At 53.7% G+C, this 17,788-nt stretch overlaps 1 long non-coding RNA gene across 1 annotated transcript in view; it reads right to left on the bottom strand.

Annotated features, from left to right (window-relative positions):
• The window catches only part of LOC308346365, a 39,243-nt gene extending 31,810 nt beyond the window's left edge, over nucleotides 1-7,433 (bottom strand). Inside the window, exon 1 of the long non-coding RNA XR_013967170.1 lies at nucleotides 7,279-7,433. This is a non-coding gene — a long non-coding RNA (uncharacterized lncRNA). The remainder of the gene's footprint in view (nucleotides 1-7,278) is intronic.
• Nucleotides 7,434-17,788: the final 10,355 nt, after the last annotated feature.

The raw sequence follows: 17,788 nt of genomic DNA, 5'->3' as shown, positions 1-17,788 counted from the left end.
ATGCCCAGATCCGGAGGGAGGAAAGCTCCACAAAGTCGGCGGGTCAGGGCAAGGATGGGGGTGGGGGACGGTCCGGCCGAGCTGGGGGCAGGTGCAGGCAGAGCTCCGCGCCCTTGGCCCTGCTCGGAAAAGCCGGGCAGGACCAGCCACCTACTCCGGAGATGACACCTTGCCGTTGCTTTCGTAGCTAGGTCGCCAAATTTGGGATTTGCCAGATGGCAGGATTATTTTAGCGTCTGTTATATTATGTGTGTGGGGGGTTCGGATGGAGAGCAAAGGTAGGATGTCCAGAGACCGCGCAGGTTCCTTTAAAATACACGCACGTTCCCTCTCTGCCCACGGTCGGGCTCGGACCCTTCCCGGAGCTCTGGGATCTCCCAGCCGCCCTGAAGCAAACAGCAGGCGGAATCTCCGCCACCCCTGCCCTTCGGTGCCGACCTCTCTGGACCCGCATCTCTGGACCCGGGACCCGGTGCCCAGATGCGCAGAGCTGGGGGAGGAGGAGAGCGCTTCCCTCCAAGGAAAAAAGGAGGGGAGTGGGGTGGGTAGGAGAGTTGGAAGGGAAGGGGGCAGAGAGGGCGGGTTAGGAGGGATGAGACTGTGACGGTGACACCTGGAAGGCATTGTCCTTGCGAGCGACACCTGTCAATCTCCGCTCCGGGGTCCCGGGGCCGGGGGCGGGGAGGCCGCGGGTCTCCGCGGTGATGTCATCGCACAGTCCCTTCCCGGCGGAGGGCGGAGAGGACTGGGAGGGGCGCAGAAACCCGGCGGGCTGGGAGAAGGGTGGGGGAGGAAGAGAAAGAAAATAAACAGAAATCACTCTCACTCGCGGCGTCCTCTGCTCCGGATTTACATGGAAATCAATAAATCCAACTTTAGTGTTATTTCTGATCTTGATTGACCCGTCTGGTCTTTTCACTGGGGGAGGAGGAGTAGGGTTACAGCGTCCCATCCCACAACCCATCCCACAATCCTTGGGGAGGGGGGCTGATACCCCAAAACACTGAGGTGACTGACCCTCCTTCCAGACCCAGCTCCCTCTTTTCCTGGCGGTTGTTCCAAACGCAGGCTTCAGGCTTAAGAAGGAAACATTTGGGGATGAGTTTTGAAAGTCTTCCGATATTGCAGGGGGCGAGGGGAGAGTTAATTAACGCCGGGCTTGCTCAGCAAGTGGGAGAGGGGGCCTCGGCGTGGGTGGGCGGGCCAGGTCCAACACCCGGGTGCGCGCAGTGCGGAAGGCGTGTGATCGGGAGGCCCCAGGCTGGAGGCCCCGGCTGGGGGAAAGTGATCTGCAGTGGCCTCGGCGGGGGGCTGCTGAGGTGCCCCAGGCAGTCGCCCCCGGGTCCTGGGGAAATTCTGATCTCCCACCTACTGCGCTCCCACCCCCCCCATCCCCACCCCACCGAGCACTACTGGACTCTCCCTCTTCCTATTCTTTTCGGCCTGAGCTAATTAGCAGCCTGCCAGCGGCCTGATTTATGGAAACGCTCGGGCGGGCGGAGACGCGCTGCTAGCCGAGTCCCGGCTGCCTCGGGGCGGAGTGGAGGAGGAGTTTCCACCGGCCTCCCCCGCCGAGTTTTCCCCCGCCCCGCCGGAAGCTGGAAGTTGCAGTCCCTCCTCCCCACCTTCCACCCAGGCGGGTCCTGGAGGCCCCCGCGCCCTCGGCGCCCCAGCCTGGGACTCCGGGCACCCTGGCGCCAGCCGGGCGGGTGGGGGCGGTGGCCGCGCAGCCTGCTGCGGAGTCTCGGGCGCGCAGGTTCCAGCCCCAGCTGACCCGGAGGGCAAGTTGGGCACAGATAGGGCGAGAGCCTCCCAGTCCACGTTCGGGTCTCCAGAAAAAGGGAAATCGGACCTGAAGGGGGGAGGGGAAGGTGCCCGAGGTCCGCACCAAGCTCCCAGGCGCCGGGAGGAGACGTCGCAGGCCGGGATGGGGCCGAATGGAGCCAGCAGCGCAGTTAGCCCCCCAGAAGCTAGGGTCTGTCCCAGGGGAGGGCGTGGTCCACTTCACTCTCCCTCCCCCCCACCTCCACTTTCTTCTGGGTCTCACATCCTCAGAGGGTCCTCGGTGTGGTAGCCTCCAGTCAAGAGCTGGGAATTTTGAGCCAGGCGAATGCGGGGCCACAGACCGTCCCTAGAGCCAGCCAGACAGGCACTTGTCCAAAGACGCGGGCACCGCCTTCTCGCCCGCCCGGGCTTGCTCTCCGCCTTCAAACGGGAGGAGGGCCGGGGGTGCCCCCGGCCCTCCCAGCTGACCCAGACAGAAGGATGGAGAGAGAAACGGGTGGAAGAATTAAGGAAGGAAGTGCACCAGCACCTGTTGCTCGTGCTCCAGGAGTCTAGGGAGGACACTGGATGACCAATTTGTCTAAGAAGTAACGACGGTGGGTGGCAAAGGAGAGGGGGAATCGTCTGTACCCTCCCCACCTCCGGAAGCGTTAGAGGAAAGAGAGAACTAGCCGACCCAGAAGGCCAGACACCCTGGGCATGTTCTCCGGTTCAGACTTGGAATGGGATAGGGACATGGGGTTGAAGTCACTGGGAAGAGGGCCATGCCTCAAGTCCTGCTATGATGAAAATCGAAGTTGAGGGGAAATGAGATCCACAAGAAAGTGTGTAAAATTTATTTTAAAACACCCCACCAGTTCACCCTCCAGAAAACATATCTGGACTCTGTGCAGAATTGAGATCCTTCTCCCATCAGAAGACCTCCATATGCCTGTCCCAGTCCTCCTCCTTCCTGGAGTTTCCTCCCATATTAGGGCCATTTGATGTCACGGAGAACCCAAAGCCCCCCCCTCCACTCCCCACCCCCAGAGCCTCAGGGAAATATGATTTCGGGCTCATCTTCCTCCCCTCCTCTTCCCCCACCTCTGCCGCCACCATTTCCAAAAAGTTAATAAGATCAGGGTGTCATTCAGGCCCTGGCCCTTCAGAACCGCTGGGCTGGAGGAAGTGGACACCCTCAGCCAGCTGGGGACCCAGGCTGAATGCCGGTCTACATCGTGGCATTCAGTCTCCTGAATTTCCAATTGTGCTGAAGGCTGGGTGACCTGCCCAGACATACTCGGGTGGCCCAAATCCACGATCAAAGTCTTGGTGGAAATGGAGACCCGCCCTCAACAAAATGTGGCTTCAGACCGCGGGTCTCAGGGGGCTCTACCACCCCAGGGCCACACTCCAGGCACAGGGCCTCTGGGGGTCCCCCCAGCCTGCAGCTCCTACAGGCCGGCTCCAGGACCTGCCACGCGCACAGCAAATGTTGGCTGTTAGGCACCTAAATAATATTCTTCATTCGTCTTTTTCAAGTTGATTTATAGCAATCGACAGGTTAAAGCCTCATCTGACTTCATTACTTTTAAAAGCTGTCTATTTCACAACTGTCACTTTTCATCACTTAACTCAAATAAATACTTGAAGAAATGAATTGGAAGAGACTTTTAGATCATGTTTATAATTCTTGGTTGCTACGTTAACATTCCTAATGACCTGACCCTCTGAGTTTCTGTAGACTTCTAAATTGGGCCGAAAATTCCTGCATTTATACTAGAAAACTTCAAGGAAAGTGAGATGGCCAGAAAGACCGGCTAAAAGGAGTGCGGCTGGGTAGGGAGTAGACAGTAGGTGCAGGCTCAGCAAAGCTTCCCAGCGGCTGCCACGGCCCAGGCCCGCGCCCGAGGCCACTGGGGAGGGCGGCGGCTCCCGGGTCAAGGCGTTCCGGTGCAACGAAAAAAGGGCCCAGCCTAACCAACCCGCGGCTCGAGTTGCTCCGGCTTCGCAGAGCCAGCCTGAAACTCAGGAGGAAATTGATGCAGAATGGAAATGCTGCTCGTTTTGACTATTACTATTATTATTTCTATACTTCAAAAACTGTTTTAAAGGGCCCCCACGGCCACAGGTTGGGTATGGCCTGGTGAAAGGCACTTCCTGCCGGTCATCGTTGACCTAGAGCTTGTTGGATACCGGGGGAAGGCAGAAGTGTGGAAACGAAATCGCTAGGACGGAAGTGCGTTCAATAAATCGAAATAGTTTCTTCTTCAGTTTTGCTGCCATTTGCCAATGCTGGGTCCTCTCAGGCTGGTGCCACCCCCCTTCTCTTTCTCTTTTTCCCACCCACTCACACAGAACCATCTCTTAGAAATGGAAAGACAGAAGGAAAGAAAGAAAGACTAGGAAAGAAAGGAAGGGGGGAAAAGTAAAGAACGAAAAGGAAAGGAGAGGAAAATTACAGGAAAGAAAAAAGAAAAACCTAGCAAACAGGAAAACTGCCTAATTTGAGGACAAAGCAATATCGAGTGCGTAAGATTTTCTTTCCTCTATTTTTCCTTAAAGCAAGAAAAAAGAAAGAAGAAAAGTCTCCCGACCCTCGGGTGAAGGAGTTGGGCGACTCCCTAGCGTGTTAGGGTCTGTCCTCCCCGCAACTGGGCAGAGGCCGAAGCCCCGCGCGCCGTTCCCGGAGGCTCTGAGGTCCCCGCACGCTCGCCTCGGCCCCGCCAGGGTCCAACAACTTCGCAGATTCCCCGGAGCAAGAGCGCCGGGAGTGCGCACCGGCCTCGGCCGAGTCTTGGCTCCCTGCCGCCGCCAGCCTCCCCCGGTCGCGGCCTCAGCCCTTCGCCCACCCTGCGGGCCGCTTGGCCCAGAAGGCCTGAGCGCTCTCCGACTTTTGGTGCCCAAACGAGAGGAAGCCGACGGGATCCTGGCTCGGCGGCCACTGCCTCGCTGCGGGAACGCGGTCGGAGCGCTCGGCGGCCCGCGGCTGGGTGCGCTGCGGTGCCCTGGAGCGCCACCTCGCTGCAGAAACTGAAATTGCATGGCCACACTCCCAGCCTTCTGCAGCCTAACTTGACCGTCGCCGGACTTTCCCCTTCATCAAAACCTTACGAGAAGCCGAAACGCAAAGGCCTCCTCCCAGTCGATTAAAAGCCATTATTTGTGACCGACATATTGCACAATGTCTGCACCGGGACGAAGGGGAAATGATAGGAGAAAGAGAAAAATATGTAGGTACAATTTCAGCAAGTCTAAGTGGTGAAGCTGCTTTGATAGGAAAGATAAAATAAATGAGAGATGTCTTCTTGGAGGCCATGGGTTCGGGCCATTGAGTGCAGGCCACTCGGGCCGGGGCCATCGCAAATATTTCGAAGGAGGCCTAAGAAGTCATCCCTTCCCAATTACATTTGCACCCAAATTCATTCATTCATTCCGGTGGGTGGGACGTTAGAGGGGCTCTGCCAGGCCATTCCAGTGGCCAGCCCACCAAACCTCGGACCCCCACAGCCTTGGGGTCTGCTGACAGAATCACCACAAAATGCAGACCCCTAATCATATACACCTGTCAGCAGGTAAAAGAGCAACGGTGAGAGGTACAAATTGCACTACATTTGACTACCTCAGGACTACAAAAAAATACATACAGAAAAATTAATTCACTTTTATGGTGAGTCTTTGCTTCAATTTGTTTTCAGATTGCATCCTTCCAGAGATAAGTGTTTCAGGTAAAAACAAATTTCACGGAACAATTTTTTTTTTTTTCTGTGGCGATTCCAAACATGATGTTAAAAGCAAGGAGTCTATCTTGTGGTCCTGAAAGGATTTGTGTGGGGTTTTTTTGTTGTTGTTGTTGGGGGGGGGCACAGCCCTTTTTTAATGTAGTTTAAACTACAAGTTTGTTTTTGGTTTTAAGGAGCTCAGGGGATCCCACATGGAATGATGCCTGAACTGGGGACCATGGGGGTGGGGGACAGTGTATGCGTGGTAATGTATAAGTGTGGGCATTTTCCTGCCTGAGCAAACCCAATATATAGATCCTTTCTTGAGTCTTTGCCCTCCGTAAGTTCACAGAGTGGCCATGGGGGGAGTTCTCCTTTGCCCTGTAACTAACACTCCCCGTTTCAGATTTGCAGACTCTCAAAAAGCCTCCCACCCTTGCTCAAAAACTACAGGGCTGAGCCAGGAAAAAACAAACAAACAAACAAACAAACAAAAAACACACAAGTTGGTTTTCTGATGGTTTGTCCCTTCTCCATCAGGCTAGAGAGATTCTTGACAGACCATACAGGAAAGAGGCCCCAATTTCTTAGCAGGACTTGAATGAGGATCCCTCACCCTGGCCAGCTGAGGAGGGGTGGCCTGGTCCCTAGGAGTCTTGGGGTCTTCTTGCCTGGAGGGATGTTACCTTGGGGAGAAGGAAGCTGTTGAGAGATCTGGGGAGCTAAGAGGCAACTGCTGGGAGGGTCCTGGGACCACAGAGGGACAACAGTGAGGAACAGGGACCAAAAGAGAAGAGAGTAGAGCATTAGAAAATGAAATGCTTGAATCTACCTGCCTCCAGTTTTGAGAAGGGGAGTCTCTATTAGAAAGGTTTGCCTCTCTCCCTCTTCCTCTCCCCTCCCCTTTTTTACCTCCTTTCATTTCTCTCTCTCCCACCTCCTCCCCTTCTCACATTCAGATTTTCTGTTTTTTTTTTTTTTCACGGAATAATGCCTGGAGATGAAAAATGATTTTTATTGCTATTACACTTCCTACCGCAAGATGCAGTGCAAGGCGGCAGAGTTTGTCTTACAACTATGTCGCAGTGTTTCACTGATGCAAAACATGTAGCCAGAGGGTGTTACTAATGACTCCTGGATTAGAGTGAGATTGAGACTGGGAGAAGGAGAAAGAGAGTAAGAACAAGAGAGACGGAGGAAGGGAGAAGAGAGAGGAATTTCATTAGAGAAAGGGGGGAGGGGAAACACCATAGAATCGGGTCTAATAATCTGACCAGGATATTTTCAGATTTCAGTGCTCTCCCCAAGCTTGAGAATGAACTAGAGAGAGACCAATATCCTTTTAAGCACCACGGAGGGTTTTTTTTTTTTTTTTTGCACGTTAATAACTATTAATTACGTTTACAGCCAGTTAGCTGAAGAACTGTCCTTTGGAAAGAATCAAACTTCGGAAAAACGCTTAATATCTGATTAAAGGCTTTTCCTGGAGCCGAGGCCGCTCGGGAGGAGGTGGGGACCCGGTATCCTCCAAGGGGGTGCGGAGCGCAGCGAGGCCTGCAGAGGCTCACGGACCCCGCCCGTGGTGGTGCCACACACGTACACACGCCTGTGACAGCCTGGTGCGCCCGGGGTGCCCCGCCGGGGCCGTGGCGGAGCGCCGAGGCGCAGCCTGCGGCCCGGACTCGGCCTCTGCTTGGTCTTGGCGGAAAGGTCCCTCCGGGCTCCGAACACCCCGGCGCCCTCCCCCGGGACGAGCTCTACTTAGGGAAGCGGGAGGTTTCGCGGTTCCTACCGTTGCCTAGGCCGGTCCCACCGCCCTGCAGTCCGCTTCTGCCCCCCGGGGCACAGCGAGGAGGGCATTCCCTCGGGGCTGCGGCCCTTTGAACCCGGGGAGCCCTCGGCTCCCGCCCGGGCGCGCGGAGCTCGCTCGGGGCCCGGCTGCGGAGCGGAGTGTGGGTGGCGGGTGGGGTTGAAGGCGAGTGGGGGAGGCGGGAGGGGGCGGAGGGGCGGGGGCGGGAGCCGGGCGTTAAGCCTGGAAGCTTGGCTGTTTACCCAAACGATTTTCCTTTCAGGCCCGAGACGCCAATGAGACAAGATCAAACTCCCCTCTTCGCTGTGTGTGTGTGTGTGTGTGTGTGTGTGTGTGTGTGTGTGTGTGTGTGCATGTCGCCTTCTCCAAGCCGGGCTTTGTGAATGGGGGCTCCAGGACGCCGGCTGGGAGGGACCAGTGGCCGACCCGGGCACCAGCGCCTCCTCCCGGGGGCTAGGCGGAGTACGCCCCAGACGCAGTGGTCCGGGAGCGACAGAAGCAAGCGACAGGGACACAGGCCGCGGAGAGATAAGGGCCGCGTCCCCAAGGCCGAGCGGAGAGACTTACGGTCGTGTGTGGGAGGGGGAGACGGGAGAATGATAATCCTCCTTACAGTCCCTTAATTTCCGATCCCTCCAAAGCTTAAATCTAGCTCCTTGGGCCACTGATTTCTCGCCGACTCCTTCGCTCGAGATACATTAGTTGCAAATTAGGCCAAGGTTTTGGCGATTACGTTACAATGCAGGCCGCGTGACACGCGCCGCTGGGCCTGCGCCTGGGTCCCTCCTCGGCGCCGAAAAATGATGAGAAAGCAAGAGAGGATGGATAGTCTGTATTGACAAGACATTTGTCATTTTTAAAGGGGTCCACATCCAAGAATATCCATCAGCCTGGGGGTGGGGGAGGGAAGCGGAGATGAGGGGACCAAGTCCCAGCCGCCGCGCAGCAGGTGATCCCGGTCCTGGGCGTGGCTCCGGCCCTGCTCCAAGGACCCTCTAGAACTGAAATGTTTGCAAAATAACGACAATACTTTCAGTATGACTGAAGATAAGAAGAATCAGGAAGACGGAATTGTATTTATTAAAGGTCGTAAAACAAAACCCGGCTACACGTCGTTCGTTGTACATTTATTGAGGGGCGCTGTCTCAGACAACTCATTCCTTTCGGCCTGGCGGTTAAAAGCTCACCCAAAGAATTGTTTCTGGAAGAAAAAGGTGTCATTCCGCTGCTTCTGACTCATCCACTCTTGCTCCTCCTGCCTCAGCCTGCCCCTGATCCCCACCCCTCCTTGCACACACACACACACACACACACACACACACACACTCTGTGTCCCTCACCGAAGGGTCCCTTTTTTACAGTTTGTTTTTAAACGACGAACCACCATCCCCTGTCCCAGGATGTTCTTATTTAACCAAAATTCCCCCGCCCTGGCGATGACCGAGGCAGAGTGCAATAGGGACCTGCTAACATTTGCTTCAGGCTTCGGTCTCTTCTGCTCCCGGTGATCCAGGCCTGGACAAACACCCTGGGGGAAGAACCGCAGAGATCTCGGTGTTTTACGGGCATTTTAGGGTGGAAGGCGGTGGTTCTAGGGCTCATAGGGGGCCAGGGTAGCTGGCCAATCCCTGGGCACGAGTTAGGGGTCTTGGGGGCCCCAGCTAGGCAGTGATTGGTCTGTGAGAGACTGTGTGAGAGACAGAGATGCCCGCGGAGGAGACCTGATGAGCCTCGTGGTTGCAACAGCTAACATTTATTGAGTGCTTACTATGTACCAGTCATTGTGCCCATACCCCTGGGGGCCTCCAAATCTGAAGGCAAACCATGGTGGCCAAGGGTAGGCCTCGGAGCAGGGAGCAAGGGATGGGGGGCGGGGGCAGGCAGGTAGCTAGGTGGGTGCGACTGGGTGGCTGGGATAGAGGTTTCTACCCCAAAACATATTCTCCCGGCCAGGAGAGGCGGGCCGTAACCGGCTGTCAGAAGCGGGGCCAAGGCGTCTTCCCTCCCTGCCTGCGGCCGTCTGTCTCCAGCCAGAGGCAAGGCCAACCAGGTTCCAGTGACATTCCCACTTCTTCTCACTGGAACCCCGGAAGAGAGTAGACTGGGCAGTGTGGGCCGCGAAGCCCAGGCCCGGGCGGATGGTGAACGCTCTGAGCGCCAAGGCCAGGCTCACGGCCAGGCCCGGGGGCCCCGCGTCCTGCGCCTCCTCCCGCTCAGGTCGCGGCCGCACTGCTCCAGGCGAGGGGCGCCTCCCTCGCGGTGCCAGGGGGCGCTTGACCGACTCCGGGACCTCGGCAGCCGGCAGCCGGGGAGGGACGTCTCCGGCCTCCGAGGCCTGGTGCGCGCCCTGGGCAAGCAGCAGGGCGCGGGCCTGGCGGCCCCGGGAGCACTCAGGCCGCTCCCGGCCCCGCCGCACCCCGCAGGGTTTCTCCAGCTCGCAGTCCGAGGCCGCTCCCGAGAGCGGGAGTTCTGCTGCATTTACTGCCTCTCCCTCCCATCCCCCCTAAAGCAGGGGCTGAGACTCGCCGGTGACCCCGTGCCGTGCCCGGAGAGGGTGGAAGAAAGCAGGCTCTGCGCTCTGTCTGGAGACAAAAGGCCTCCGCGCTCAGGCTCCTCTAGGCTTAGCCCCGGCGCGTTTCGCACCCGCCTCCACCTAAGCAGAGGAGGCGGGAGCAGGTGGAAGTGTCGTGGCAGGGGTGGCTTGGAGTAGAGAGCCTTGATTGATCCCAGAAATTGGACACCTCCAAGTCCAAGGGCAGAGACAGGGTCTCGGCATCTGCTCCAAAAATATAGTCTGCCCCCAGCACTCCCCGCCACCCCTCATCTAGATATCCTTGTATAAAGGGGCCCCCTCGTTGCTGTTTTTTTTTTCTTTTCTGTCTAGTCTTCTTGCAAATCACCTGGCAGCTAGAAAACGCTCGCCCCTAATATCGACCTAGGGAGGCTACTTCTTTCCCTAAAAACGACTCTGGCTTTCCTTCCTCTAGGAGACCTAAGGGAAACTTCACTGGCTTTAAGATTTAAAAAAAAAAAAAAAAAAAAAAAAGATCTTTAGAATCTCTCTGGGTGTGAGATGTGGTTGAAACATGCTTCCCACACGGACTCCCTGCTGCCCCCGGAGAGCTAGTCCTGCGAAGAAGAAATAGTCTTTTCTTACAGTCTATCATTTCGGTATTACAAATAACAACCGTGGAGCGAGAAATACCCCCGGCCTAAGAATATTGATAGATGATAGTAGCGATATTCACAATCGATCCTTTAATAGGCAGACGTCATAAATCATGTTCAATTCCCTGACAGCACAGTACTTCACTTAATAATATAATTAAGATTAAAACTCCAGAGGTATTGTAGGCAGCGTGTATTGATAGCTTCAAACATCGCATTCTGGATATGACGGTAGAAGGGAAAGGGACCTTTGGGAAATATAACCCCCTTCCCAAAATGTGAGGTCTTCCCTTGGCTCTTGTCCTGGGAGCCCTTTGGCCCTGCCCCCCTCCCCCCCACACATATACACCCCCGACACACACACACCAGTAATCCCCATTTTTGAAGGGGAGCTGAGAACATTTCCTAGAAATGTTAAGGAGTACGATAAAGAGAGATGGGGCTTGGCTTGGGTGGGTTTCCTGAATTTAGGAATCCTTTAAAAGTCCATTCCTTCAGCCTTGAGTCTGGAGGGCGGAAAAAAAAAAATGTTCAGGGAGACCTAGGAAGTGATATTGTTTGTTTGTTTGTTTTTCAATAGGATTAATTTCCTGGATACTGTTTCTGAAATTACGTATACATTACTGAACATCTGCAGGTATATGCCAGTCCCCTCCATTCTTCAGTTTTAACTGCCTGTGAACCTTTCCAGCACTGCTTTCCAGTCCAAATCAGGCAGGCCTCAGGATGGAAATGAAAACTTCACGTGAAGAGTAAAACCAGAGGGGCAGGGTCCCGCGCAGGGGTGACGATCTGCTCTTTGCTCCATGGATAAAGCTGATCGTAAGTGTGGCTAAAATTATTTCAAAGAGCGGAATATTAATCGAATTAATCAGAGCTGACAAATGAGAAATATTTGAAAGTCAGTGGTAATTTACAACTTTGTTATTAGTTAAGAATTGCCTGCCTTGTAGCAGTAATTAATAACACTTAGAGAGGAACCATTTGGAAATCCCCCTCCCATCCTTTTTATTTTTCTTGTCTTTTAAGGAAGGAAAGAGAGAAAGGAAGCAAATGAGTGATCAGTAGAAACAGGAAAAACACTGAGTCGTTAGTGGGGAGAACAAAACTGGGAAATACAAAAGAAAGGGGGAAAAAAGATTAGCCCCATGGGGGGCCATCAGGAAATAAAGAAAATATAGAAGGAGGGGTAGTAAATCATAAGGGTAGTAACCATACCCCATGAGCAGGCTGGCTAAAGGTTGAATTTCAAATGGCCCAGAAACCCCATCAAAATGAACAGTGCTGCTAAAAAATCTTGAAAGTAGCTCAGCTCTGAATCAAGGCAGAGCTCAGGGCATTGTCTGTTTTGTTGTTGTTAACAATGTATTTCTTTATAGCCCAGGAGCAGACGTGTGCAGGCTCTTTCCCAAATTCCATCCCTGGAGACCAGACTGGCTTTCATGTTTCTGGTGTTAACTCTCCTCTTGGTCACAGACAATCCCCTTCCCCAGTCTTACACTGATTATTAGATTGTCTCAGCCCCATCTAAACAACACACCAAAATAATGACTTGTTGAAAAACTATAAATCATTTCCATGTCTGAGCTTGGAAAGCCACTTCAGTCAACAGGCTTGCTGTGAAAAGGTAGAGAAATTTCCAACCTTCTGCTCACGGAGGAAAAGCTGCTACTTCCCTCAACTTTTATTTGTTGGATGGGGGCATTTTCTAGATTGGTTAAAAAAGGATGGTTGGTGGTAGGAGGGAATAACTTTGGCAAACTTTATCTGGTCTTTATTATAAGCCTCAGTCTTGTCTCATTGAGCTCAGGCTACAAAAGGTAGCTAGAGATTGAGATTTATTGGTCTCTAAATGAAAAGATTCATTTGATAGAAGAGGTTAACTCAAAGTTCCTATACCGTGCCTGTCTTCGGCAAATTCACTCTGTGGAGTCAGCACAGAAGCAGAAGAAATCTTAAAAACACACACAGATACAGACACACAAACACACTCGCCCACTTAAGCCTCGAATGCAATTCTCTTTTCTTTGTTGTTTCTTCTGTCATTACAAATCTCCAGCCTCTTTCTAGGTGGCTGGGATGGTTGGCTCCCCCCAGTCACACGCAGCTGAACTTTGCCATTTTGTATCTTTTGCTTTTACCAGCAGTGAATGAAAGAATAAGGGGGGGGGAGGATAAAGTAAAAGGGGAGAAGAGAACTAATTCAAATAAAGCAGAATACGTTTGTAAATGAGGTGGAGGGGAGAGAGAGGGAGAAAGCGAGAGCGAGAGCAAGAGAGATGTGGATGGAGGAAGGGAGCTCTAGGATAAAAGTAGGCAAACTGGAAATTGATGAGATGGGTTTTCAATGATTAGAGTCTATGGATCCAATAGGAACCTGCAGAATGTGTAGAGGGGACCAGGAGAGAGAGAGAATATACCAGAAACTGCGGGGGGGGGGGGGGAGGCAGGGAGAAGACAGCAGGCAAGGACCTGAGATCCTGTGCAAGGAGAGAACTATGGAGATGCTAATGAGGGAAAATTAACCTTCGGGTTGGGTCTGTGACATGGGCCTTCCCCTGAATGCCTGACCCAGGGGCTGCAAGCCGCCTCACTCGGCACCAGCGAAATGAGATAATCGCTCTGAAACCCACCAGTCCTGGTGCAAAGGAGCTCTGAAACCCTGTTGTGGAGAGTAACTAGCAGCTCCAACCAAAGACAAGGAAGACAAATGAAAGAAGGCAGAACCACAACCAGGCCCAGAGAGCAAACCTAGGGACACTGGGTGCATGTGTTCAACTGTGGAAGCCCTGTAGGCTGGCACATTAGTGGGAGGGAGGAGCAGGGCCCGGGAAATGAGAAATATCTTCATCTCTCTTGTTCCAGTCTGTCACCAAAGGCCCCGGATAACTGGGCCTTGGCAAGGCAACACAAGGGACAAATGGATTTTATCTCTAGGAACGTGGCCACTGGGCCAGAGGATTATTGCTTAGGCAGAGAGAATATATGGGGGTGGGGTAGGGACGGCGGGGAGGAGGGCTAAAGAAAAGAGAGGGAAGTTGGGAGAGGAGAGCCCCAAAAACAAACAAAAAAGAAATTCAAAAGGAGATCTGTAGAGTGGAGTGGCTGTGGTAACACGTCACAGACATGGAGACATTAAAACACACACGCATACACAGGGATTTTATTAAACAAACAAGCCAACAACCAAACGCACATCAAAAACACATTTGCTCCTGCTGTCATAGGGAAAGAGGGTTTGAAATGATCGTGGGGTTCTGGTAGGGATCCTTCCGGTCTTTAGGGCTGTGGTCTTTCCCCTGCCCCCCTCAGCCTTTTCAAGGAAACCCCAAGAGTCGGGATGGTGGGGCAGGAGCCTCCCAGAGGCTGCGTGGGGAGGACTCCCTCTTGGAGGCGAAGGGGTCGTGTTTCCAAGTAGAGACATCAACAAACCACAGTCTTAGTGACAGTGACAGCGCAAAATTATGTTTAATGTTGCAAGGGGGAAAGGGGAAATATAAAATTAGCACAGAGAAAATGTTTCCCAGACCTTCTTTACAATTAGGGCAGTGGCATATGGATGGGCAAACGGTGAGGTCGAAGGCGACCTAACAGGCCCACCGCACTGGATGGAGGCAAAGGTCCCTCCAGTCCCCAGGGTCCTCATTCCCTGGGAGGAAGAGGAAGGCTTCTGGAGGGAGGTTAATGGCACTCTGCCCAATCGCTTCACTTGGTTTAGAACCTGTTTTCGGAGAAGAGAGGATATTCTAGACATTCCATCCTGGTGGAGATTGACAGTTCAATGACTGGCCTGCTTAGTCCTAAAGCCACAGGGTTTTTAAATTAGTGATGAGGCTGGTGAAGGGATGGGGGTGGGGGATGGGCTGGAAAGAGGAAAAGGAAATAGGGGGGATAGAGGTGTAGTTTCAGACCCCTCCCCCATCCTTTTAGGACTCTGGGTGGCTGCACGGAGAAGGTGAGGGGAAGTGAGAATTATTTAATAAATTGGCAAGCCCCTCTCTGGAACTCGGAATCAGCCCTGCCTCAGCTGCCCTGGTACAGGTGGGCAGGACCCTGAAGCCTTCTCCTGAGTGCTGGAATCTCCATAGGCCCACCCCCATCCCTGCTCAGGACCAAGGGCAAGCAGATGCCTGCCAGGCAATGGAGGGGATTTGCCCAGAGACAACTAGGGCGGTGGGAATGGTGGCATTTTCAAGAAGGAAGCAGTTTCTGTTCAATGGCAGAGATTATACTCCTTAAGCTGCTTATTTAAAGAGACAGAGAGAGAGAGAGAGAGAGAGAGAATCCTCCTACCCCCATCATGTTGTGGTTATAAAGAATATAATTTTGCTTTGTCTAGAAACCACTGTATTATTGTGGTTATTAAACGCAATTTCCCTTCTTAGTGTGGGGGGGGGTGGATGAGAGAGAGGGTGAATGGAAAATTCATTTTTCAAATCATACAAATTTAAAATGAATGTATTTTGAAAAACGAAACCTGGATGGAAAAGCAGGAGATGAGAGAGCCCAGTAAGAGGGAGAAAAAGAAGGAAAACCTAGAAAACAGCCTGATTCTTTAAAGACTAATCCATGCACAATGATCAGGAAAAACAACTTGGGGAGGAAGAAAAAGCACTGTCATTTCCTACTCGGTGGTGCTCCATGACCTCAGGGGAAACGAGGGAGCAGCTTATACCTGGAGGTTGTAGTTTTACACTTTGATTTTAGCAACAAGTATCAAAAGATCTAAACTAATTGATTGTCGAGTTCCTTGGCCCTTCTCCAAAGAGCAATATAGATTTAATTGTATGTTGTTTAAAACTCCATTTCTCGAACAGTGTGAAACATGTAATAAAAGTCATAAACCGTATCGGAGAATTTTTTCCCCCCACAAAGCATAAATACCCAACTGACACTTGGAAATCTTAGCTAATACCCCTAATGGGTTAAAAAAAAAAAAAGCCATCTGAGAGAGGTAGCCACATAATAAAATCTAAACTGTTAATCCATTTTAACTCATTCAAAAAAAGAACCTGCGGTTGCGAGAGGCACGTTTTGCCGGGGGCGGGGGGGGGGTCGGGGTGAGGAGACCCCACATCAGCCATCTGACTTGCTCAAACGCGGTCCATCTAAACCACAGTGCCCTAAAGGAAAGCAAGTTCTGGCCTTCCGAAAGACACCAGAAATTTCTCCAGCCTGGGAAACAGAGCTGAAAGTTGCAGCCAGAATGCCTGGCCCGAGCTCTCCTCTCTGTCTCCCCGAGACTGGGAAGCCACTCGGCGGCCGTTGCTCTCCACCGGCCTCGGCCAGGCTTCTCCCGAGGGAGAGGGCGAGGGCGAGTTGGACGCGGGCAGGAGCTCGCCAAAGCTGCGCCACGAAATCTCCCCCTGCCCCTCCCCGGCAGCTCCCCCCACCAACACTGTCCCCCGCTCTCCCCGACCCCCCAGCGGCTGTTCCATCTAAACCAGCCCCCGCGCCCGCCCCCCGCCTCCCGCCCCTTCCAGAGCCCGGGGCATCTCCGAGAAGAGAAGGGTCCCAGCCACGCCTGCGCTTCGGTCGGAGAGCAGCCACCGCCGCCAAGTTCGAGGCCGCCAGCAAGCTGGCGACTGCGCCGGTTGCGGGCCGTGCCCTGGCGTGGCCACGCGGGCCGGCTGCAGGCGGAGATCTGTAAAAATCCACGTGAGCCGCCCCCTCCTCCTGCTGCCGGCGGCCCCTGACACGGCAGCATTGAAGCCGGCCCGGAGGTCCCCGAGGTCTCCGAGTGTGACAGTACTCAGCATAGCGGGTAGATGGCACAATTTTCTAACATTTAGAGAGAGGAACCCACGCTGGGAGCAATAAGTCCATTTAAAAGCCCTTTATTTAAAAGGAACAAAGATAACTGACAAGCGAAGTACAGAGACATCTCAATGAAATTTCCAAAGAAGAAAGAGAAATCAGAGGCCAAAGCAAATGTGAACGGGGCTTGATGGAACAGGCTAGCACTTTCCTCCTCCTCGAGAAGAAAGATAAAAGACAAAAAGAAAGAGGTGCTGGCCACTGGGGACGGTGTGCCTTAACAATCACAGTCCAAACCAAATTCTAAAAATCCACTGCCACAAAAACTTGAAAACGGCCAGGTGGGCTCTGCTGGGGCAGGTGGGAGAGAAGCCAGATCTGCTTAGGGGAAGAGACATGGGAGTCTTGCCCCTGCCTTGGAGCGTACACGGTAACCTTGGATTACAGCCGCCTCTGCTTTGGGTTGGCGGGGTTCAGGGAACCCAGGGAAGGTGGGTACACCAGGCACCCCGCTCTGGGCACACTGGGGCCTCTCTGAGGGCCTGGGGCCCGAGGTCTCTGTTTTGGAGCTGCCACCCCCTAGAACAGTGCCCAGGGCTGGGCTGCGCGACCAGCGAAGATCCCGTGACCTAATATTTGGTCAAAGTCAGGGTACTCAAGAGCTCACTTGCAGACTGAAACTGCTACCCCTTCAAAACCAAGAGGGTCAGGAGAGCTCCCACTGATGTCTCCCGGCAAATCCAAGACAGCCCACACTCCATCCTGTGATCTAACACGGTCACCGCCAGCTCCCCACCTCCAAACCTCCATGGCAGGTCCCCCACGCCAGCCAGGAGACCTGCAGGCCAAGAGGAGGCAGAGGAGGGGGCGAGAGGCCAGGAGAGGGGTGATGGCCCTCTGGTCCTCTCTGCTCGGCGCTGGCCCGGCAGAAAGGGTGAGGCAGCTAGCGCCTGCGGGGGGTCAAATGATTGTATTTGGGTGGGTGCTCGCCGACATATTTGCTGAGTAAACCTCCCTCGCTGTGCTGAAGGCGAATCCCCGTTGATAAATCCATCATTACCGTTCGGATTCAGGGAGGCAGCCGCGCCACTAAATTCATCTTACATTTGTAGCGCTTTAATAGACATTTATTAAATGCTTTTAGAGAGAGGCATGGGGCGCGTGATTACATCCTAGTTATAGACAGAACATAAAGACCCACGTTAACACCCATTTGCAGGAAGGAAGGAAGAGGTGGGGAGGGGGGTAGTGAGGCAGAGGGATAAAGCGAGGAGAGGCGAGGAGAGGCGAGGAGAGATGGGGCGGGCGGGGGCACGGAGCCCGGGCATTATTAGCAAAGGCTGCCTGGCGGGGAACAAGGCAGGAGCCGCAGGAAGTCTCCGGCTGCGGAGCAGAGAGAAGTCCCCACTCACTTGGCAGTTCCCTGGGCTTCCCCTTCCCTGGCGCCCCCCTCCTCCACCCACTTGGCAGCGTGGGGGGGTCTCCTTTTCTCTCTACCAGGGCACAAGGGAGGTTTGCGCTGCCTCCATCGACCCCTTTCTGTCCCCACCCCCCACCTCTCCTTTAC

Source organism: Martes martes, assembly GCF_963455335.1.
Source record: "Martes martes genome assembly, chromosome: 7".
Classification (NCBI taxonomy): Eukaryota; Metazoa; Chordata; class Mammalia; order Carnivora; family Mustelidae; genus Martes; species Martes martes.
Note: the sequence above shows the minus strand (reverse complement) of the source record. Positions and strands in the feature narration are given on the sequence as shown.